This window comes from Ovis canadensis, chromosome 15 (genome assembly GCF_042477335.2).
Source record: "Ovis canadensis isolate MfBH-ARS-UI-01 breed Bighorn chromosome 15, ARS-UI_OviCan_v2, whole genome shotgun sequence".
Classification (NCBI taxonomy): domain Eukaryota; kingdom Metazoa; phylum Chordata; class Mammalia; order Artiodactyla; family Bovidae; genus Ovis; species Ovis canadensis.
Window position 1 is genome coordinate 43647282 of NC_091259.1, and position 24864 is coordinate 43672145.

The window sequence follows — 24864 nt, forward strand, 5'->3', positions numbered from 1 at the left end:
AGGAATTTAAATTTTACTTGTAGTAGTTTTCATTCAGTTTTTGTTTTTGTTGTTGTTGTTGTTGTTGAGTCGCTCAGTTGTGCCCAACTCTTCATGACCCCATGGACTGTATCACTCCAGGCTTCCCTGTCCTTCACCACCTCCCAGAGCTTGCTCAAACTCATGTCCATTGAGTCGGTGATGCCATCCAACCATCTCATCCTCTGTCATCCCCTTCTCTTCCTGCCTTCAATCTTTCACAGTATCAGGGTCTTTTCTCATGAACTGGCTTTTTGTATCAGGCGCCCTAAGTACTGGAGCTGTGACAACCTAGGGAGATAAGATGAGGTGGGAGGTAGGAGGGAGGTTCAAGAGGGAGGGGACATATATGTGTCTATGGCTGATTCATGCTGATATAATGGCAGAAATCAACACAATATTATAAGCTGATATATGGCAGAAATCAACATAATATTATAAAGCAATTATCCTTCAATTAAAAATAAATAAAAAAAAGACAAACCTCTAGATCAGAACCTCTGGAAAGAAGGCCTAAGAATCTCCCATTTAACATATGCCCTAGATCCTTAAGCAGTCTAAGACTGAAAACAATTTTTTTAAGATTAATAAGAAACTGTACAGTTGCTAAGTTGTGTCCAACTCTTTGTGACTCCATGAACTGCAGCATGCCAGCCTTCCCTGTCCTTCACTATCTCCCTGAGTTTGCTCAAACTCATGTCCATTGAGTCAGTGATGCCATCCAACCATCTCATCCTCTGTCACCCCCTTCTCCTCTTGCCTTCAATCTTTTCCAGCATCAGGGTATTTTCCAATAAGTCGGTTCTTCTCATCAGGTGGCTAAAGTATTGGAGCTTCAGCTTTAGCATCAGTCTTTCCAATGAATATTCAGGACTGATTTCCTTTAGGATTGATTGGTTTGGTCTCCCTGAAGTTCAAGGGACTCTGAAGAGTCTTCTCCAATACCACAGTTCAAAAGCATCAATTCTTTGGCACTCAGCCTTCTTTACAGTCCAACTCTCACATCCATACATGACTATTGGAAAAACCATAGCATTGACTAGATGGATCTTTGTTGGCAAAGTAATGTCTCTGCTTTGTAACACCCTCTCTAGGTTGGTCATAGCTTTTCTTCCAAGCTGCAAGCATCTTTTAATTTCATGGCTGCAGTCACCATCTGCAGTGATTTTGGAGCCCAAGAAAAAGTCTATCACTGTTTCCATTGTTTCCCCATCTATTTGCCATGAAGTGATTCCGTTTACCAATTAGTAAAATATATCAGGGAAATTGGTCAAAACCTTGGAAAAAAAATCACTGGATTTCTGTCCAAGGGAATGCTGAATACTTAGGGGCATTCTATGGAGAAGGCAATGGCACTCCAGTCCAGTACTCTTGCCTGGAAAATCCCATGGATGGAGGAACCTGGTGGGCTGCAGTCCATGGGGTCGCACAGAGTTGGACACGACTGAGCGACTTCACTTTCACTTTCCACTTTCATGCATTGGAGAAGGAAATGGCAACCCACTCCAGTGTTCTTGCCTGGAGAATCCCAGGGACAGGGGAGCCTGGTGGGCTGCCGTCCATGGGGTCGCACAGAGTTGGACATGACTGAAGCGACTTAGCAGCAGCAGCAGCAGCAGCAGCAGCAGCAGCAGCAGCAGCAGCAGCAGCAGCAGCAGCAGCAGCAGCAGCAGGGGCATTCTAAAGGAGATCAGTCCTGGGTGTTCTTTGGAAGGACTGATGCTAAAGCTGAAACCCCAATACTTTGGCCACCTGATGTGAAGAGCTGACTCATTGGAAAAGACTCTGATGCTGGGAGGGATTGGAGGCAGGAGGAGAAAGGGACGACAGAGAATGAGATGGCTGGATGGCATCAACAACTTGATGGACATGAGTTTGAGTGAACTCCGGGAGTTGGTGATGGATAGGGAGGCCTGCTGCTGCTGATAAGTCGCTTCAGTCGTGTCCGACTCTGTGAGACCCGGCATGCTGCAATTCATGGGGTCGGACACGACTGAGCAACTGAACTGAACTGAACTGAACTGAAGGGGCACTAGAGGGTTCATCTGATTCTAACTGAGTGTGTATTTTTTGTCATCTTTTATTGATGAGGCTATTTTACAGCTCTTTAGAGATAAAAGTTAAAGTTTAGAAAATAGAAAACATAAAGATTCCATTAAAAAAAGAGAAAATAGAAAACAATACCTTCTGCCCATAACAATGTAAATGATTCCTTTTCTCGGCAATGCAGAACAACTTTTTCCAGTACAGAATATAAATTTCTGTAAGTTAAATTCTATTATGAATAGATTTTTCACTTCTTGCTAGATTCCTCATTAATTAATACATTAAATGAAATCCCTGACACTTAACATTTTGACTCATGGTTATTGTTGTTTATATGAGTCATGATTTTACCATTTTGGAAATTAAACACTAAGACTTTTAAATACTTATAAAATGTACATATAAATAGATAAGTACAAGCATATATGTGGGCTCCCGGTGGCTCAGTAGTAAGGAATCCACCTGTCAATGCAAGAGATGTACGTTAGATCTCTGGGTCTGGAAGAATCCCTGGAGAAGGAAATGGCAACCCACTCCAATATTCTTGCCTGGGAAATCCCATGGATAGAGGATCCTGGCAGGCTACAGTCTATGGGGTTGCAAAGAGTTGGACACGATTGAGAATGCACACACACCCAGAAGCACATATGTATATGAAATTTAAAGAAATATGCATATGATGTGCTGAAAAGTAATAAAACAATAATTATTTAAACCAAGTAACATTTTTGCTTATTACAATGTATGTACACTTAAGATAAAATATATTCATAAGCAAGAAGAAAATTAAAAAATAAAAACTTTTATGTTTGCTGACTAAGGTTCGTCTAGTCAAGCTTATGGTTTTTCCTGTGGTCATGTATGGATGTGAGAGTTGGACTGTGAAGAAGGCTGAGTGCCGAAGAATTGATGCTTTTGAACTGTGGTGTTGGAGAAGACTCTTCAGAGTCCCTTGGACTGCAAGGAGATCCAACCAGCCCATTCTGAAGGAGATCAGCCCTGGAATTTCTTTGGAAGGAATGATGCTAAAGCTGAAACTCCAGTACTTTGGTCACCTCATGCGAAGAGTTGACTCATTGGAAAAGACTTTGATGCTGGGAGGGATTGGGGGCAGGAGGAGAAGGGGACGACAGAGGATGAGATGGCTGGATGGCATCACTGACCCGATGGACGTGAGTCTGAGTGAACTCCGGGAGTTGGTGATGGACAGGGAAGCCTGGTGTGCTGAGATTCATGGGATCGCAAAGAGACGGACACGACTGAGCGACTGAACTGAACTGATGATCTTACCATCTAGAAATAATATGACCTTGGAATAAGGTGTTTCAGACTTACATTTTGTGTTTATTTAATTTTTTTCTAACATAAGATAACAATGTATCCCATATTGATTTAAACGATTTAGATCTTTGTTTTTTTAAACATAAGAGTATATCAATGAGCACTTTTTTGACATTTAGTTTTTAAAGATTGTGTTTCAGCATTTCTTAAGACGAGGGAACTAACAAAGCTTCCTGCTAGCTAATTTAGTTCTAGTAACTTTGCAAGTGCCATGTCATTATTTTAAAAATGAAAGAATGTTAAGAAGGCATATAAAATCACCAAATTCAGAAGCAATTAAAGCAAAAGTATTTTAATACTCTGTATTCCAGAGATGGTTGCCCTGTGTGGGATCTTAGAGGTCTGTCTATACACATTACCATGATGAATGAAATCTTTTTTTCAATTGTTTTTGTTTAAAAAAGAAGCTGGCGTGGAGGTTATTGGGGGATTAAGGGTGGGGAAGAACCTAAGACTACAAAGGCAATGAAGCCTGGAAAATCAGTTTAGGATAGCGATCCTGTCCTAGCTGTTAACATTTAAAAAGCCCTTTCAAGGACCATAGAAATAAAGGCTACAAATGTCTGGAGCTTGAAATGGCTTTTATACTTTTGAACCTGTTATGAAAGCTTTTCTTAGAACTCTCCTTCTTTCCCCTCCTGCAAAACAAAATAGTTAAGCAAAAAAAAAAAAAAAAAAGAGAGAGAGAGAGAGAGAGAGAGAGATTAAACAGGAAAAGACCAGATATAAAGGATGTTACCATAGCTTATTTTAAATTTCTGAGCCCGAAGAACAGTTTCTTCTTAAAAAAAAAAAAAAAGGAACAAAGAGGAAGAACTGCCATATTTCAAAGTCTGAAGGAAACAAAGAGAATAAGTGGTTATATCCTTGAATCTTGTGAATTGCTGGTAGCTTCAGTGTAGCTGCATTTCCAGCAGGAGTCGACACTTTTTGATTTCGTTGCTACTGAACTGGTTTATGAACAAGTTATAAAAGTAAAGAGAAAGAGGCAATGTGCATTGAGACTATTGTGTTTTTAATGCAGTATTTGGTTGAACACCAATGTTCTCTATGTTTTCATAAAGAGAAAGTTTAAAAAAAAAATAGTGAAAGGACATGGATTGCTAATTCTTATAAAGTTCCTCACCAGAGACCAAGTAAGACTTTCCTTCCTTGTTTTATTATTTCCTTGTTATTTTGTTATAATGGAAATGGAAGAATGAATGACCGACATGTAATTTTTGTTCTTTAGTACCAACAAGATTATTAAGGGATTTTAGTCCTGTCACTGGCATAAATCATGTCCTTGTCACCTAACCTCTCTTAAAGCCAAACTAGTTTGTTGTTTCTTACATCTGCAAAGCTCTATAATTCTGTGAATTTAAAAAATGTGACAGTAATGCTAAAGGATAAAATCCTCTTTAAAAAGCAGGTGTCAATTAAAAAAAAAGATTCCTAAGTTTCAAATGATAAAACTAGTAATATAAAAACAAAATTTTAGTGTGACCACAGAATTTAATTTTTTGAATAAATATTTTTAATTGAAATACAGCAAATATACAGAAAAGTGCACCAATTGTAAGTATTATAGTTCAGTTGTCACAAAATGAACATATCTATGTGACCTCTGCTCAGGTCAAGAAATAAAACATTTTAAGTACCTCTTTAATCTTCCTTCTGTTTCAGTTACTACCTTCTCTTCCTTTCTAAACATAGCTATCTTGACTTTAAAAAAATTTTCCCTGATTTTGAGTTTTGTTTAAATAGAGCCACACAGCATATATAATTTTATATCTAGTTTCTTTTATATAATGTTGTATTTGAAAGTATATCGTAAAATTTAAGGTATTATCATGATCATGATCATTATCACCATAAGGAGAATTTATTTTTTTGTAAGAGGAGGAGAGATGAACAGTTTAGGTACAGCAGAACTCTACTTATTACTGGGGCCAGTTCTGTACCATAGAAATATAAAGTGAGTCACAGATGTGAGTCTTGTGCTGTGCTTAGTTGCTCAGTTGTGTCCAACTCTTTGCGACCCCACGGACTGTAGCCCGCCAGGCTCCTCTGTCCATGGGATTCTCCAGGTGAAGAATAATGGAGTGGGTAGCCATGCCCTAGGGGACCTTCCCAACCTAGGGGATCTTCCCAACCTAGGGATCAAACCCGGGTCTCCCAAATTGTAGGCAGATTCTTTACCTTCTGAGACACCAGGAAAGCCCAAGAGTGAGTCATGTATGCAATTTAAAATCTTTACTAGTCACACTAAAAAAAAAATTAGAAGAAACAGGCAAAATTAATGTTAATAACGTATTTTATGAAAACCAATATATCCAAACAGCTATTGTTTCAGCATGAACTCAATTTTAAAACTATTGAAATATTTGACACTAATTATTTATACAAAGTCTTCAAAAATCCAGTGTGAATTTTTGTATCACAACACATTTCAATTAAGGGTAGTCACATTTCCAGTAGCCCAATAAGCCACAGCTTGCTACTGGCTACTGTGTTGAAAGCTACAGATTTGAGGCTTTTCATGATAAAATGGGAGCATGATCAGTGCTGTAAATTTGCTGTGATTTACTCATGCTTTTAGCAATATTATACTGTATAGTATTATACTGTATAGTAATAGTGGGTTGGTAGTCTATGTTGGTGGCTCAGATGGTAACGAGCCTGCCTGTAATGCACGAGACCCAGGTTTTTATCCCAGGATGTGGAAGATCCCCTGGAGAAAGGAATGGCAAACTACTTCAGTGTTCTTGCCTGGGAAGTTCCATGGACAGAGGAACATGGTGGGCGTCCATGGGGTCACAAAGAGCCGGACACGACTGAGTGACTAACACACACACGCATACACACACACTGTAATGTATACTGATAGTGGGTTGTTAATTTATGTTTGAGATATAGGATTTTGAGTATTTTATATGAATAAGAACTCTGAACTCTACCACTGAAACTTATATTTTGAAACTTTTCCAACAGGAAAAAGACTCTATTTTGTCAGAGTTTAACTTGGCAACTTTAAAATCAGAACCTTGAACCTATAGGAGTCCAGCATATTCTGAAGTAATTTGCATACTAATGAGGAGCAGCAAGAGAGATATTTGGTGGCCTAAAAAGACCTAATGGTAATTAAGAAACACAATGTTCAGAGCAACTGGTAGGTAAATAACAAAGGTATATATAATAACTGAAATTTTTATAAGGGAAAACAGTGGATATGCTATTTAAAAATAACTTTGCTATTAACTGAATGTTTATGTCCTTCCAAATTCATATGCTGAAACCTAATCTCCAAAGTGATGGCATTTGGAGGTAGGGCCTTTGGGAGATGAATAGGTCATGTGGGCAGAGCTCTCATGAATGAGATTAGTGCCCTTTTAAAAGAGACCACAAGAGCTCCCTTGATCCTTCCACCAGGGAGGATACAGCAAAAAGATAGCCATTTATGAGTAAGTGGATGAGGAAGTGGGTTCTTACCAGACACCAACCTGCCAGGGCCTTTATCTTGGACTTCTCAGCCTCCAAAACTGGTAGCTATAAATGTTTGTTGTTTAAGCTACCCCATCTATGTTATTTTTGTTATAGCAGTCCAAGTGGACTAAGATAAACTTTGGAAGTTTAGCATAGTAACTTTAGGGAAGTTGGAAATCAAACAAAAGTTCCATAGAAGTAGATTTTTTTTCCTGGAGAACAATGCTATAAATAATGTCTTGTTCACCAGGATGATCTTCCCTGATGGCTTAGATGGTAATCAAATCTGAGACCTGGGTTCAATCCCTGCATTGAGAAGATCCCCTGGAGAAGGGAATGGCTACCCACTCCAGTATTCTGGCCTGGAGAATTTCATGAACAGAGGAGCCTGGCAGGCTACAGTCCATGGTGTCACAAAGAGTCAGACACAGCTAAGCAACTTTCACTGTCTCTTTTCACTAGGATAAGCCTACATAAATCTATTTGAACTATAATATAGTTGAAATATTTATCATTTGCAGTAACAAATACTATTATAACATTAAAAGTAAAAGAAAATAATTTATATTTTATAGTTTTTCATGCTTTTGAAAAATGATGTAGAATTCTTTAGATGAGAAAGGAGGTAGATGATGATATTGCTGTTTTTAAGGACTAAATGTTTAATAATAGAAATTAATTTTTATAACTTTTTATCATAGAAATTTAAATGTATATACACAGGTAGACAAAATAGTATTGATACTGTACTCTGTTTAACAGGAATATAAAAATTTTTGGCAGAGAAAAGTTCAATCAAAGTTTTCTCCATCAGTCACCAGCTTGACAGTCCAGCTTGGGGTGGTTTAATAGCTATTTGATTTGGGTTCTGAAGAAGTGGAAGGAACTGAAGATAGTATGCAGTTATGATAATGCAGATTGCATCGATTCATGAACGGAATAGATAGACATATGGCTAAATGTTTAACAGACCAGAAATTAGATTCTAAGAGGAAGATGATATAGGATCCCTGGGTTCAAGTATTTCTTTTTTGATCTGCGGTTATTATTAACTCTTTTTGCTTAGTTTCTTTTTTAGTTTCAAAGTTACATGATCTTTATATTTTATATTGCATGAATTTTAGAGAGTTACTTGTTTTTGGGAAAACTTAGAGTAAATTTTTAGGGACAAAGAATGATTCCCTAAGAAAGTTTATTATAAATGTATTAGCCATATGAAATAAAACTTTTTGTTTATATTGTAAAGTGAATTATGTAGTGTAAAATAGAGAATCATTTGTCTATATTTTCACATTTTTCTTTAAAAAACAAAAGCAAATATGTAAAAAATTTTGACAATGCTTTGTATACCACTTTTATATATAAAAATATGTATGTATTTATATATATACATCTGTATTTATATTCTTTTCTTGTATAATCTGAGGTTGTAAATGGTTGTAAAAATTTTTGCCAGTATTTTTGACCACGTTGTGGAAAACTTCTTAGGCATATTTTTGGATGGGGCTATTAGCACAAAGCAATGTGGTCTAAAAGACAAAGCCTGAATCAGAAGAAAGAAAGCCTGGAATCATTGTGGTTCTGACACTTATTATGGTATGATCTTGAGTAAATAACTTATCTTTCTGGATCTCAGTTTTTATATGAGTAAAAAGAGAACTTTGAACTAGATAATTTCTAAGATCCGTTAAGATGGCAGCATGATATAATGAAAATAATACTGTTTTTAGAATCAGATACATCTAGTTTTCATTCATTCAGCAAGTATTTATTGAGAGAAGTATTGTGCCAAGGACTGGAAATACTAATAAGCGATGTAAACAAATTAACTGATTAGTCTCTATCTTTATGGAGCTTATGTTCTATTTTGGTAGACAACAAAAAGACAAATACATAAAACAATTTTAAAATTTAGTAAGTGCCATACGGAACTTCCCTGGTGGTTGAAAGTCCACCTGCCAATGCCGGGGACATGGGTTTGATCCCTGGCCTGGGAAGATTCCACATGCCTGGGGGCAACTAAACCCATGCGTTACAACTATTAAAACCTTGCTCTAGAGCCTGTGTCCTGCCACAAAAGTCAGCACAATGAGAAACCCACCCACCTCAACTCGAGAAACCCTATGCATAGCAATGAAGACCTAGCACAGCCAAAAATAAATAAATACATAATTTAAAAAATAAGTGCCATAAGGAAACAAGCAAGTGATTCTTGACAGTGTGGTTTAGGACTGTTTCTCTGAGGTTGTAACTCAGGATGAGAAGGAGCTAGCTAGATAATTAATAGGGAAGTGCTTTAGATAGAAGGAACAGCATCTAGAAAGGCCTTGAAGATGGAAAGAAGTTCTGGGAGCTGAAAGAAGAGCATTGTGCGTTAGAGTGTAGTGAAAAGATGGGAGAATGGCAAAGATGAGGTTGGAAAGATAAGCAGGGTTTTGTAGATCATGCTATGGAGTTTGGATTTTAGCTTAAGTACAATAGTAGGCCTTTGTAGAGCTTTTAGCAGAAGAGTGTTTGATTTGATGTTTTAAGAAGGTAATTCTGATTGCAACATAAATAATGAATTAAAGGAGGTTTAACAGTAGAAGTGAAGCTTTTGCACAGTCCAGCTGAGGAACAATGAGGACCTGAGTTACAGTGGTATGGTGGAGATGGAGAGATGTGGAACAATTTAAGACATATTTTAGAATTAGAAACAGCAACTTTCTGATGAATTGGATATCATGTATGATAGAAAGGAAGGAATAAAAGATGATTCTTAGGTTTCTGACTTGAGCAACCAATAGACAGAATTTCTCTTTGCTCAGATAAGGGAAGATGAACAGATTTGGGTGGGTAGGTATCATGATTTCTTTTTCCTTTTCTTCATTGGACACACATTGATTACTTCAATCTTTTTGACATTTTTAGGTGATGATATCAAGAAATGGAGTAGGTAATTAAATATTCAAGCCTGAAATTCTTATCAGTCAGGGCTAGGGGTACATATGTGAAAGTCATCGGCGTAAGGATAGTATATAAATCCATGGGAATAGATGAGCTATTCCAAGAAAAGAGACAAACCTCAGAGGACTTTGGCCTGAGTCTGAGGAACCCTGGAACTTACAAGTCAGGTTAGAAGAGGTAGATTCAGCAGTGGAAGCTAGGAGACAATGGCTAGTGAGGATGAAATAAATCAAGAGTATGATATTCATAGAAGAGGTCAGTGTTTCAAGAAGGAAACAGGTTATTGAGTGTGTTGAATGCTGATGAGAAATGCAAATTAAAATGAGCACAGAGAAATAACGGTTGTATTTGGCAACATTTGATTTGAATTCTGGCTCTGCTACTTTTTAGCTGTGTGACCTTGAATACTTCATTTTACATTGTTGTCATTTAGTTGCTAGGTCATGTCTGACTTTTTGTGATCCCATAGACTGTATCTGGCTAGGCTCCTCTGTCCATGGGATTTTCCAGGCAGGAATACTGAAGTGAGTTGGCATTTTCTTCTCCAGGGGATCTTCTGGACCCAAAGATCAAACCCATGTCTCTTGCATTGTCAGGCAGATTCTTTGCCACTGAGACATTTCACATTATCGAAGCTCAATTTTCTCATCTTCAGAAAAGGAGATAACAATATTTCTCTCTCATAATTATTATGAAGTATATGATGACCTAACATGTCTTTATCTGAAACTGTGCCTGAAAAATTTGGGATGCTCAGTTAATATTAATTTCTTTTTTCTCTAGATGTGTAATGCCTTCTTAAATTTTAAATAGAGTACACATATCATTGCTTAAGGATGTTAATTTGTTTCTGAAAATTCTGCTGTTTATTTAAAAGCCATAAAATAAAAAGATTTTCCATTAATTTTAATTGTAAATTATGATATATTTCATCCCAACCCAAGATATTCAGACTCCTCACAGATTAAAAAAATATAATATTTAAGGAGCAATGAAATTAAGTTTATATAAATGATAAACATTTGAAAGCAAATAAATATAAATTATACATAAGCTATAAAATTATAAAGTTATATTGTATTTGCTGAAGGAGGAAATGAAGAATGGGTAATGGATGGTGGCTTTTGGAAGAGGTGGTATTCATTCTTTGGAAGGTATGTTCTTTCTGTACCATTTTTCCATAAATATTTTAGACTTTTAGGGGTCATAATTATCTTGTCTTCACATGAATTTGATATGAACTTATGGCACACTTCTAGAGTTTTACAAGTTACTACCTCTTCATTCTTTATTGGCAAAGCTGAACATTTTGGGTCATGGTACACAATGCAAAATTTTCCAGATGATATTCTCTGACTAGAAATTGTTAAGTTTAATAAACCAGTGAGTATTTTTGCCTAAAAGTGTAATATCAAAATATCACATCTTATGGTATATTTTGTGTAGTGTGTTTTTGGGTAAAAAAGTTATTCTAGGGAAAAGAAGATGTCATCTGAAAAGCGACACTTTTTAAGAGCTGTTTAAAACTAATAACTTGCTATCTGATTTAAGTACTGATTTATTGCTGCACGCAAGACTATGTTGACTCTGTGAGGATAACTAAAAAAATTATAATATAATGAATAGCTTTTAGCAGACAGAATTTTAAGGTAATTCTTTATTTTAAAGGAAAAATTGTGAAAAAGCAAAGCCACTTCTTAATGTCATCTCTCTCTAGTAATGTGAAATGCTCCCTCAACTGAATAAAATTTGAAACTCTAGTTTATATTAACTGGAAATGAGAGAAAGTCATTACAAAATAACATGTTTAAAAAATTTTTTCTTTTAGTTGAGATCTAAACCCCTAACCGGCAAACGACCTTGTGGAGAATCATAAAGCCACTCTGGGTAGGTTTATGCATGTACTAGAGAACCACTGTCCAGGCAGGTTGAATTTCCACTGCATACTGAACTTATACATCTAAGGCAATGTATTTCTTGGCAAAAATCTGAATTTCCTGCCTGAAGTCTTGGCATAGACAAGCACAAGATCAATGAGTTCCAAGATAGGGCTCTGTGCCTTAAATATCCATGTGTAACTTCTATTGGCATGATGCTTTCAAAGGAAATACATTTGGTAAATTATTCATTTCCTCCTCCAAACTATAAATTTGATATATGGTGGCTTTAATAATCTTTTGTGCAACTGTTATTACTGGTTTTTGTTGTTTAGACCTTGATCCCAGAGCAATAGCATGTGCAAATTGAAAATTAACCCAAAAGACTTCCTTATGTGAATATTACAAACTGAAACTTAAATCTATTTCTCTCTGACCATTTTCTTTTCTTTTCTTTTTTTGTATGATAATAGATTTAGTGTCCAGGTTAGTAGCCCATCCAATGTTGGGGTTTATAGGCATCCCTAAACCTGAAAAAATGGTTGAAATAAACTCAGGGGCTTTTTTTTTTTTTTTTACTTTGCTGTAAGTAATTCTGTATGGTTTATTTCAATTTATTTACTTTTTTCTCCAGAATTACTGTAAAGATTTTCTGTTTCACTCATTATAGCACAGTGTTTTTCACATTTGAATAGACTGCATCAACATGAATTCTTTATAAGGACCTTAAAAACAAACTTTGCCAAGTCCCAGAATACAGAAGTGAATTCACATCCCAATACTCAGCTGCCTCATGAATAAAGGAGAGCCTGTGCCTGACACTTTGAAGCTGTAGCTGTTAAACCATACAGAATATTTACCTCAATAAATCATTATAAGAAACTAAGGTACAATTATACCCACAGAGAAAAAGAATTCAAAACACTGATTTATGTGTTTCAGTGCCTATTCCCTTTTCCCACTATGTTTTGAATTTTATGCATGTTTGTCATCTTTGGCTGCTCCTATGTATCTTTAAACTAATGGGTTCTGATTTTTTTTAACATTCCTCATTAAGTTTGTTATTTTTCTTACACACACAGGCATGATTTGCATAGTGTACAACATTTTGCATTTAAAATTAACTATATCTCATTTCTTAGGGCAGAATAAAAAATGGAAAAAGTGACTTATTTTAAATAAAACACTGACTTGTGCAATTTGTGACCATTTAAATTGAAATTCCAAATTAAGGATTTTGTTTAGCATTTATTTTGAGGTACTAAGAGAGAGTAAGGAACTGGAATATAAACAGGAAGTAGATATATCACTACCTTTAAGAACCATTTTCTATTGAACTATTTTGTTAAAGTGGTAGCAGTATTATGGAAAGATACATTTGTTCACCGATGTGTATTTTTTCGTTTTTATGAAAGTAAAAAATCTCAAAGCAAAATAAATCAGTAATGTGAAGAAAGGATAGTGAGACTGACAGAGTTGATGCACAGATAGGAGGATTTTTGCCTAGAATAATTAATTATGGTCATCCAGATGTAGTAGGAAAAAATGGCTTTGTAATGGCATGTTATAAATTGAAAGAATAGGAAAGGTATTTTAAAACAGTTAAATAATTCATCGAAAGAGTAAAACATTGTTTCATTGGTTTAACTTATAACAATTTAATCTTTATAATTGTAGAAAATCAAAGTGCATACTATCTCTGAGCCCTATCTATAGTAATCAGGGTCTGAATTTAGTTGATTCAAGTTATGTGATCAGTTTGAATCACAGAGTTGTACTTTTAAACAAAGTAATGTTATCTTATATGTTACCCCCTTTTTCAATCCATGTGAAATTGAGGATGTTATTTGGATTAGAGCCAGAGTTCTCTTATTTTACCTTTTCAGATAGGAAGAATATAAGAATACATATAGATTGTAGGTTTGGGACTTCCCTGGTGGCTCACACGGTAAAGCATCCGCTTACAGTGTGGGAGACCTGGGTTCGATCCTTGGGTCAGGAAGATCCTCTGGAGAAGGAAACGGCAACCCACTCCAGTACTCTTGCCTGGAAAATCCCATGGATGGAGGAGCGTGGTAGGCTACAGTCCATGGGGTTGCAAAGAGTCGGACACGACTGAGCGACTTCACTACAGATTGTAGGTTACCTGAGATTCTGGTCTTCCCCCATTCTCTAGTGTTGTGTGTGTGTATGTGTGTGTGTGCTCGGTTGTGTCCGACTCTGCAACCCTGTGGACTGTAGCCCACCAGGCTGTCCCTCATTTCAAGATCTTTTATTTTTAGAGAAGGCTTTAAGAGAAGGCAGAGTTCAACACAAAGATATTAATAATGAGATTTAGACATCTTATTAGAAAGTTTGACTTTTTTTTTCTACAATGTTAATTTTTTTTTTATCACACTCTGTTAGGCAACTGTCTGCTTCTTTATGAATAGGAACAGAAGGAATTGAAAGCTAGTTGATGATTTCTAGTTTCTTTCAGTTTGCTTTGTGCCAAATAGATTTTCTTCTGTTAAGTGATGTTTAAACAGTTTCTAAGACAGTATTTAGATATTCTTGGTGGAACAGTCTTTAAATTTCCTTTACTTTTCCCCAAGTTCCCTATAATTTTGCGCATAAGAAGAGTTGAGTCCTGAACTATGTCTCATAGTGAACGACTTTAAATTTGGGAGAATTCATCTAAATTTATTGACCTCTGAACTGCCAACATTGGTATTTTGTAGGAAACTCAAGTTAAATATGATGTTCTACCCTTTTTTAAACTTTTTACCTGCATAATTAGAGCACTTCACTAGGCTTTATTCATCCAATGAGTTATTTATTGAATACTTACTGTGTGTCAAGTCCTGTGCCAAGAGTCTCAATTTCCTCACTTAATACAAGTCCTTTGCAGAGTTGTTGGGGTGGTGTATGTAAGCTATCTACAAAGTGCTAATACAAAGATGCTTAATACATGGTTACTTTTTTTTTTTAAAGGTTTGCCTCTGCTTAGCTTTTGTCATTCCACTACCCATGTTTTATTCATTACAATATTTTACAAATAATAGGTTTTCATATGTTAATACTTCTAGGAAGGGAACTCATTGCAATTCTTGAAACAAAATAATAAGGTGGAGGAGATCATTTTAGCTCAATTGAGTACAACATTTGGTTTTAGGCTTCTTGGCAACCCAGAGTAACTGAAAATTATAATATTGTTATCTAACAAAAAGGAAATATACCTGTTCCTCAAATGATACAAATGTTTCTCTAGCATTCAATTACAAGAGGACTTTATTGCATTGATTTTTATATAATGGATTCTGAGTAAAATTGATGGCTCCTTCAGTAGCAAATTAGACTTACTGGTTTGCCATGGAAACTGTTTAAAGGTGAGAGGTTAAAGTGGAAGTTTTGTAATTGGCAAGATAAATTAATTCAGCGAACTTTATTCATTAATTCAACAAGTGTTCTTTTGAGTACCTGCTGATACTCAATGTACTCAATGAGAGAAAAACAGAATGTACTCAATGTACTCAATGAGAGAAAAAGAGAAAAATTATAGTTGTATGACAGCTATTTGCAAGGTGAATCAAAGAGTGATACATTTGAGAGAAATAAAAATTCCTCTGTGTCGTAATTCACAAGACGCTTCATGGGTAAAATTTTAAAATGTAAGCTATCATATATGAGCATGTTGTAAAAAAGATGAAATAAACAAGTAAGCACAAATACATTTTTTAAAGTAAGTTTGTTTTTGATGGGAGAAGTAAAAGCCAAAGATATATCAGATATCTAAGATATTTGTTTTATAGCAGTCAAGCTTTCCATTAGCATTCCCCTCTACTTTCCAGCTTATATTTCTAGTTTAAATTATTATGAAACACTTTGAGAGACTCAAAAGTGAAAAAGACCTTTGTAATTTAAATAAGTCTTTGTAATTAAAAATTCCTCTGAGTTGGAACCTGGCACAGAGGTCCCTTTCTATCTTGAATAGTCTTTTTCATAAAAATATTCATCAGTTTTTAATCAAACAAAATTTAAAAGAATGTTTTTGGCAGTTATAAAATAATTAAATGATTCATTACCAGGTGTTCAGAGAATCTTACAATGACCAGTCTACAAGTGTAATTTAATCATTTAACATTAGCATATGAAACATTTTGTGATGCCCTCGTAGTCATTAATCTATATTTGTGAGCTATATATTTTTTATGTATTAAATTACATCGATCAGTGTGATTTGATCATGTAGTAACACACATTCTATGGACACACTCTGTAAGTTATTAAAATATAAGCAAAGGTAAATTTTTAATATTGCAGGAAAGTGAATTCAAGTTTCATGTCATTTGTGAGCTTGTAACAATTGTTTTTATTAATTATTTATTTATTTGCTAAATGTTCAAGGGAAATCTATTCCTTCAACAGATGTATGAAGAAGGATTTTATGTATATGTTTATTGCATAGGTAGTTTCTTTGACATGGCCTATTTCAGTTGAGTTGTAAAATACAATATTCAGGATTTTTCTTTCCTTGTTCATAAAATATTACAGTGTAACACAGGCTTTCTGAAGGTGTCTGGGACATCAAACACCTTCAGAAGATTGGGGACTCAGGAAAACAAGAAGGCTGGCCATTGGGCTTGGTATAGGGAATCTTCCAAATTTTCCATGCCTAGAGTGAATGAAGGATACTAGTGAAAATAGTGACTGAACTTCAGAACTAACCAGTATCCTCAGGCTGGAAAAAGGTCTGTAAGAGGAGCGTTCTAATGTTGATAGCAGTGGTTTCCAATGGCCTGACTCAGAAAATCATATAGAATAAATTTAACAATTTACATAGTCACTGTGTTTCCCCTAAGTAGCATACTCATTAATTGCTGGTACAGAGATGTAGGCTGTATTTCGTAGAAGGGTTTAAAGCATTTCAGAGAAATTATCTCTTCTGATAAACACCAGCATAACATTTAGAAAAAAAACACATGGGAGCTATAAAGTCTTAGATAACAAGGATTTGGGAATTTGTTTTGAATATGTACAGTGGCTAGCAAAATTGCATGAACATTAGTATAAATAATTGATATTTTATAATAAAAATACAATTAGATAATTCTATATTTTATTAGTTTATAAGTTATTTGTGAATTTTCTCAGATTATTAATAAAAGGTTTCCTCTATATCATAAACACTTTAAAATAATTAAATGAAATTCTTTAATATTTAAATTTAGACTAACTCCAGGAACCAGATAATGAAGTATGTTTTAGGGTCAATAATAGGGAAAAAATGTATATCACATTTGCAAAATTTATTCTCTATTTAGAATTTATAATATAGGAGATAATAACACAGTGTGATACAGTTTGAAGTGCACTGAAATTGTAATAGAAGACCTAGGTTTTTGTTTTTGCTCTACATTTGGAAAGTAACTCACTAGGTCTCAGGTTTAGTTGATTAGTCTTCAAGGAATGCTATGTTCTTAAAGTAAGCTTCACACTAAAAACTATAGCGTAATGAGTAATTAATTAAAATGAATAATAGTATACAAAGTTAGAAAACTCATAAACAAGTTTATGAAAAAGTCAAAATTTATTTCAAGGAAACCAAAGCATCTATGTATATGCTGTCCAATTTGGTTGCCGCTAACCACATTTGGCTGTTTAAATTTCTATTTAAATTAACTAAGTATTAAGTAAAATTCAGAATTTAGCATTTTAAGCTCACTTAACCATGTTTCAAATTATCAATAGTTACAAGTGGCTAGTGGGTAGACGGAGAAGGTAATGGCACCCCACTCCAGTACTCTTGCCTGGAAAATCCCATGGATGGAGGAGGCTGGTAGGCTGTAGTCCATGGGGTCGCCAAGAGTCAGACACGACTGAGCGACTTCCCTTTCACTTTTCACTTTCATGCATTGGAGAAGGAAATGGCAACCCACTCCAGTGTTCTTGCCTGGAGAATCCCAGGGACGGGGGAGCCTGGTGGGCTGCCGTCTATGGGGTCGCACGGAGTCGGACACGAAACTGAAGCGACTTAGCAGTAGCAGCAGTGAGTAGACAGATATAGAACTTTTCCAACATGGCAGAAAATTCTATTTATATGTATAGCACTAACCTAGCTGCTCAAATGGTCTTGATTTTTGTAGTGGTCAAGGGGCACTATAGTTTAGGTTTCCTACTGTATATCATTATATAATGGACATGTAAGCTGACATCTGCTTTGGTCAGATGGATTAGTTTTGGACTTCGGGCTGGTGCTACCTCCCAACCCAGAGAACTCCCAGTATTTATTAGTTTGGGGGGAATCCCTTGCATCCTCATATGCTAAGGAAAGACTACTGTTTGGATGGATCTGAGAAATTCAGATCAAACTAGACTTCCTTTTGAAGTATATGTATACTATATTTTTATGTATGTATTTCATTTTATTTTAAATTTATATATACTCCTACTTTGTTCTAATAATGATTTAGGACAACTTCTCCTTAGAATAGTTTTCTGTTATTTTCTCCAGAGTGACTCAGTTGGGTCTATTCAACATATATTTATTAGGCACAATTGATCAGCTAGCTATAAAAACTCTGGGAAATGTTCAGATCTTTGAAGAACAGTTTTTGCTATTAAGGAGTTTGTAATATAAAGGGGATTGGGGGCAGGAGGAGAAGGGGATGACAGAGGATGAGATGGCTGGATGGCATCACTGACTCGATGGACTTGAGTCTGGGTGAATTCTGGGAGTTGGTGATGGACAGGGAGGCCTGGCGTGCTGCGATTCATGGGGTGGCAAAGAGTCAGACATGACTGAGCAACTGAACTGAACTGAACTGAATATAAAGAAGAAAAAGCTATTTTTACATGAAAAGCTTAAAAATGGAAGATAATTTTAATTAGGTCCCATTTGCTCATTTTTGCTTTTGTTTCCTTTAGGAGACAGATCCAAGAAAATACTGCTGTGATTTATGTCAAAGAGTGGCATGCCTATGTTTTCTTCTAGGAGTTTCATCGTATCCAGTCTTACATTTAGATCTTTAATCCATTTTGAGTCTATTTTTGTATATGGTATTAGAGAGTGATCTAATTTCATTCTTTTACATGTACCTTCCCAGTTTTCCCAGCACCACTTATTGAAGAGAATGTATTTTTTAAATCATATTTTCTTGTCTCCTTGTCATAGATTAATTGACCATAAGTGTATGGGTTTATTGGAGAAGGTAATGGCAACCCACTCCAGTTTTCTTGCCTGGAGAATCCCAGAGATGGGGGAGCCTGGTGGGCTGCCGTCTATGGGGTCGCACAGAGTCGGACATGACTGAAGTGACTTAGCAGCAGCAGCAGCAGCAGCAGTATGGGTTTAATTCTGGGTTCTCCATTCTGTTCCATTGATGGGTGTCTCTGTTTGTGACAGTGCCATACTGTTTTGATTACTGTAACTTTGAAGTATAGACTGAAGTCAGGGAGCATGGTTCTTTTAGTTCTGTTCTTCTTTCTCAAGATTGTTTTGGCTATTTGGGGTCTTTTGTGTTTTCATACAAATTTTAAGATTATTTGTTCTAGTCCTGAGAAAAATGCCATTGGTATTTTGATAGGGATTGAATTGAATCTGTATATGGCCTTGAAAAGTATGACCATTTTAGCAATATTAATTCTTCCAATCCAGAATCACAATGTATCTTTCAATCTGCTTCTGTTGTCTTCAGTTTCTTTCATCAGTTTCTTAACAGTTTTCTGAGTATAAGTCTTTTACCCCCTTGGGTAGGTTTATGCCTAGATATCTTATTTTTTTTGATGTGATGATAAATGAGATTGTTTTCTCAATTTTGCTTCTGATAGTTCTTTATTAGTTCATGTATAGACATGCAACAGATTTATGTGCTTTACCTTTGTATCCTTCAACTTCATCATACTCATTGATTAATTCTAGTAGTTTGGTATGTCATTTACAGTGACAGTATTACTTCCTCCTTTCCAATCTGGATTCTTTTTATTTGTTTGTAACAGTTAGAACTGGACATGGAACAACAGACTGGTTCCAAATAGGAAAAGGAGTACGTCAAGGCTGTATATTGTCACTCTGCTTATTTAACTTATATGCAGAGTACATCATGAGATACTCTGGACTGGAAGAAGCACAAGCTGGAATCAAGATTGCCTGGAGAAATATCAATAACCTCAGATATGCAGATGACACCACCCTTATGGCAGAAAGTGAAGAGGAGCTAAAAAGCCTCTTGATGAACGTGAAAGAGGAGAGTGAAAAAGTTGGCTTAAAGCTCAACATTCAGAAAACAAAGATCATGGCATCTGGTCCCATCACTTCATGGGAAATAGATGGGGAAACAGTGGAAACAGTGTCAGACTTTATTTTTTGGGCTCCAAAATCACTGCAGATGGTGATTGCAGCCATGAAATTAAAAGACGCTTTCTCCTTGGAAGAAAAGTTATGACCAACCTAGATAGTATATTCAGAAGCAGAGACATTACTTTGCCGACTAAGGTCCATCTAGTCAAAGCTATGGTTTTTCCTGTGGTCCTGTATGGATATGAGAGTTGGACTGTGAAGAAGGCTGAGCACCGCAGAACTGATGCTTTTGAAGTGTGGTGTTGGAGAAGACTCTTGAGAGTCCCATGGACTGCAAGGAGATCCAACCAGTCCATTCTGAAGGAGATCAGCCCTGGGATTTCTTTGGAAGGAATAATGCTAAAGCTGAAGCTCCAATACTTTGGCCACCTCATGTGAAGAGTTGACTCATTAGAAAAGACTCTGATGCTTGGAGGAATTGGGGGCAGGAGGAGAAGAGGACAACAGAGGATGAGATGGCTGGATGGCATCACTGACTCGATGGACGTGAGTCTGAGTGAACTCTGGGAGATGGTGATGGACAGGGAGGCCTGGTGTGCTGCGATTCATGGGGTCGCAAAGAGTCAACACAACTGAGTGACTGAACTGAACTGATTGTATAATTGCTGTGGCTAGTGTTTCCAATACTGTGTTGAATAAAGATGGTGAGAGTGGGCATCCTTGTCTTCTTCCTCATCATAGAGGAAATGCTTTCAGCTTTTCACTGTTGAGTATGTTGTTAGTGGTGGGTTTATCGTGTATGGCCTTTATTAAAATGATAAGACAACCTACTGAATGGGAGAAGGTATTAGCAAATGATATGACTGATAAGAGGTTTATATCTAAAATATATAAACAGCTCATATAACTAAACAAAACATTTAAAAAATGTGCAGAAGACCTGAATAGACACTTTTCCAAAGAAGACATGCAGATGGCCAATAGGCACATGAAAAGATCTTCTATATTGCTAATGATCAGGGAAATGGAAATCAAAACCAAAGTGAGCTATCACTTCACATATATCAGAATGACTGTCATCAAAAAGAACACAAATAACAAATATTGGCAAGAATGTGGAGCAATGGGAACCCTTGTACACTTCTGGAGGGAATGTGAATTAGTTGGAGCCAGGGTGTGAAACAGTATGGCGATTTCTCAAAAAGCTAAAAATAGAACATATGATCCATCCATTCAACTGCTGGTGTATATCCAAAAAATCCAAAAACAGTAATCTGAAAATATACATGCATGCCAATGTTCATAACAGCATTACTTACAATTGCCAAGATATGGAAGCAGCCTAAAAGTCCATCAACAAATGAATGGATAAAGATGTGACATACACACACACAATGTAGTACTACTCAACCATAAAGAAGAAGGAGATTTTGCCATTTGCAACAACACAGATGGACATGGAGGGTATTATGTTAAGTGAAATAATCAGAGAAAGACAAATATTTTATGATATCACTTACATGTGAAATATAAAAAATACAACTAACTAGTGAATGTAACAACAACAACAAAAATAACCAAACTCACAGATACAGGAAACAAACTAGTGGTTACCAGTGGGGAGAGAGAACTGGGGAGAGGCAATATAGGATAGGGGATTAAGAGATAGAAACAACTATGTATGAAATAAGTTACAAGGATATATTGTACAGCACAGGGAATAAAGCCAATATTTTATAATAACTATTAGTGAATCTTTAAAAATTGTGAATCACTATATTGTAATCAGTAATTTGTAATTTATATAATATTGTATATCAACACTTCAATGAAAAATGTTTGTAATAATTACATCCTTACAAATAAGAAAATATAATATGGGTTAAATGTACAATAAATGATATTACATCAGATGTATTGTAGAAGTCCAACAGAAGGAGAGATCTGTGGGCTTGAGTGGTTACAGAAGTTAAGGAAGAAAGGGGCTTGACCTGAGACTGAGTATGTTGGAAAGAACTTTCTAGCAAGGAGAGTCTATGAGGCAAAGATTTGCCTCATTTTCTATGAGACAAATCAACAAGATATGTTTGGATACTGTATTAATGAGGGTAGTCTAGGCTGTGTAGCAAGTAGCACACACCACCCACATTTCTCTGAAGTTTAGAACACTTTGCCACTATTTCTCTGAACCATCTTTGATTCCTTTCTCTTCCTTACTGTCTTTAGCTAATTAATCTTATATTCTATAGATTCTTCTTTTCCAGGGAGCTATGAATAACTGCCTTTATTTCCAAAAATGCCCAATATCTCAACCACTATAGAACTTTATTTTTCATATAACAGTCTAAGTTCTGGTCTGATTGGTGAATGGCCTTTTTTCATGTAGCAATTCAGGAATCTAGGCTCTTTTGTGGTTCAACAATTCCTTCGATCAGGCAGAAGGGGAGTATGGAGCAGTACATCTGGTAATTAAAGTTTTGTCCTTTAAATGGGATTTATCACTTCTACTTACCTTCCATTGCCTAGAATCAGCTACACAGTTATGTACTCCCAAACAGCAAAGGAGGCTGGGCAATGTCATCTAACTGTGCTCAGGAAGAATATTTTGTGATCATTTAGTAGCCTTTATCATACACTGTAAGCCAATATATCTAGCTTGGGTAATTAGGAAGGTTATTGTAGGAAAACAATGAGAAATAAGCCTGGAAATTTAGCTTGGGGTCACATTATGGGAGACTTTGACTGACAGTCTAAGCACTGGGAACTTTATCTTATAATCATTTGGGTACTATTGAAAGTTTTTGTAAAGAGGAAAGATATGGTAACAAATAATGGGATTTTACAAACACTAATCCAGTATTTAGAATGACTTGGAAGAGGGAAAGGTTATGCGAAAAGAAAAGGTAATCCAAGTTACTGATGACAAGGACTTGGTCTATAACAGTAGGAGTGGAAATAGAGGCATCAATTTATAGTCTACTAGATGACCCCACCCTATGGCAGAAAGTGAAGAAGAACTAAAGAGCCTCTTGATGAAAGTGAAAGAAGAGAGTGAAAAAGTTGGTTTAAAGCTCAACATTCAGAAAACTAAGATCATGGCATATGGTTCCATCACTTCATGGGAAATAGATGGGGAGACAGTAGAAACAGTGGCTGACTTTATTTCTCTGGGCTCCAAAATCACTGCAGATGGTGATTGCAGCCATGAAATTAAAAGGCACTTACTCCTTGGAAGGAAAGTTATGACCAACCTAGACAGCATATTAAAAAGCAGAGACATTACTTTGCCAACAAAGGTCCATCTAGTCAAGGCTATGGTTTTTCCAGTGGTCATGTATGGATGTGAGAGTTGGACTGTAAAGAAAGCTGAGCACTGAAGAATTGATGCTTTTGAAGTGTGGTGTTGGAGAAGACTCTTGAGAGCCCCTTGGACTGCAAGGAGATCGAACCACTCCATACTAAAGGAGATCAGTCCTGGGTGTTCATTGGAAGGACCTATGTTGAAGCTGAAACTGCAATACTTTGGCCACCTGATGCAAAGAGCTGACTCACTGGAAAAGACCCTGATGCTGGGAGGGATTGGGGGCAGGAGGAGAAGGGGACTATGGAGGATGAGATGGTTGGATGGCATCACCGACACAATGGACATGGGTGTGGGTGGACTCCGGGAGTTGGTGATGGACAGGGAGGCCTGGTGTGCTGTGGTTCATGGAGTCGCAAAGAGTCAGACACGACTGAGTGACTGAACTGAATTGAGGAAGAAACTATAAAATATGATTAATGGTTAGTTTGTATCCTATGGAAGAGGGAGAAATTAAAATCACGGGGAGAAGGGAGAGAATTTTTTTTCTCTTCTAAATATTCAGTGAAGTATTTGGCTATGTGGTATTTGCTACTCCTTCCCTAATTTTGAACTAGTCCATTGGAAAGGAGTACATCAAGGTTGTATATTGTCACCCTGCTTATTTAAATTATATGCAGAGTACATCATATGAAATGCTGGTCTGGATGACTCACAAGATGGAATCAAGATTACCAGGAGAAATATCAACAACCTCAGATACGCAGATGATACCATTTTAATGGCAGAAGGTGAAGAGGAACTAAAGAGCCTCTTGATGAAGGTGAAAGAGGAGAGTGAAAAAGCTGGTTTAAAACTCAACATTCAAAGAAACAAAGGTTATGTCATCTGGTCCTATCACTTCATGGCAAAGAAATGGGGAAAAAGTGGAAACAGTATCAGATTTCATTTTCTTGGGCTCTAAAATCACTGCAGATATGAAAGTAAAAGAAATTAAATGAAATTAAAAGATGCCTGCTCCTTGGAAGAAGAGCTATGACAAACCTAGACAATGTATTAAAAAGCAGAGACATCACTTTTCTGATAAAGGTTTGTATAGTCAAAGATATGGTATTTCCAGTAGTCACTTATGGATATGAGAGTTAGATCATAAAGAAGGGTGAGTGTTGAAGAACTGATGCTTTTGAACTGTGGTGCTGGAGAAGACTCTTGAGAGTCCCTTGGACAGCAAGGAGATCAAATCAGTCCATCCTAAAGGAAATCAACCCTGGATATTTATTGGAAGGACTGATGCTGAAGCTCCAATACTTTGGCCACCTGATGTGAAGAGCTGACTCATTGGAAAAGACCATGATGCTGGGAAAGATTGAGGGCAAGAGAAGGGGGTGACAGAGGATGAGATGATTGGATGGCACCACTGACTCAATGGACGTGAGTTTTAGCAAACTCAGGGAGATAGTGAAGGACAGGGAAGCCTGGCATGCTGCAGTTCATGGGGTTGCAAAGAGTTGGACACAATTTAACTACTGAACAACAATTTGCTACATCTCTACTATTTTTTTTTATTAATCTTAAAGAATTTGTTTTCAGTC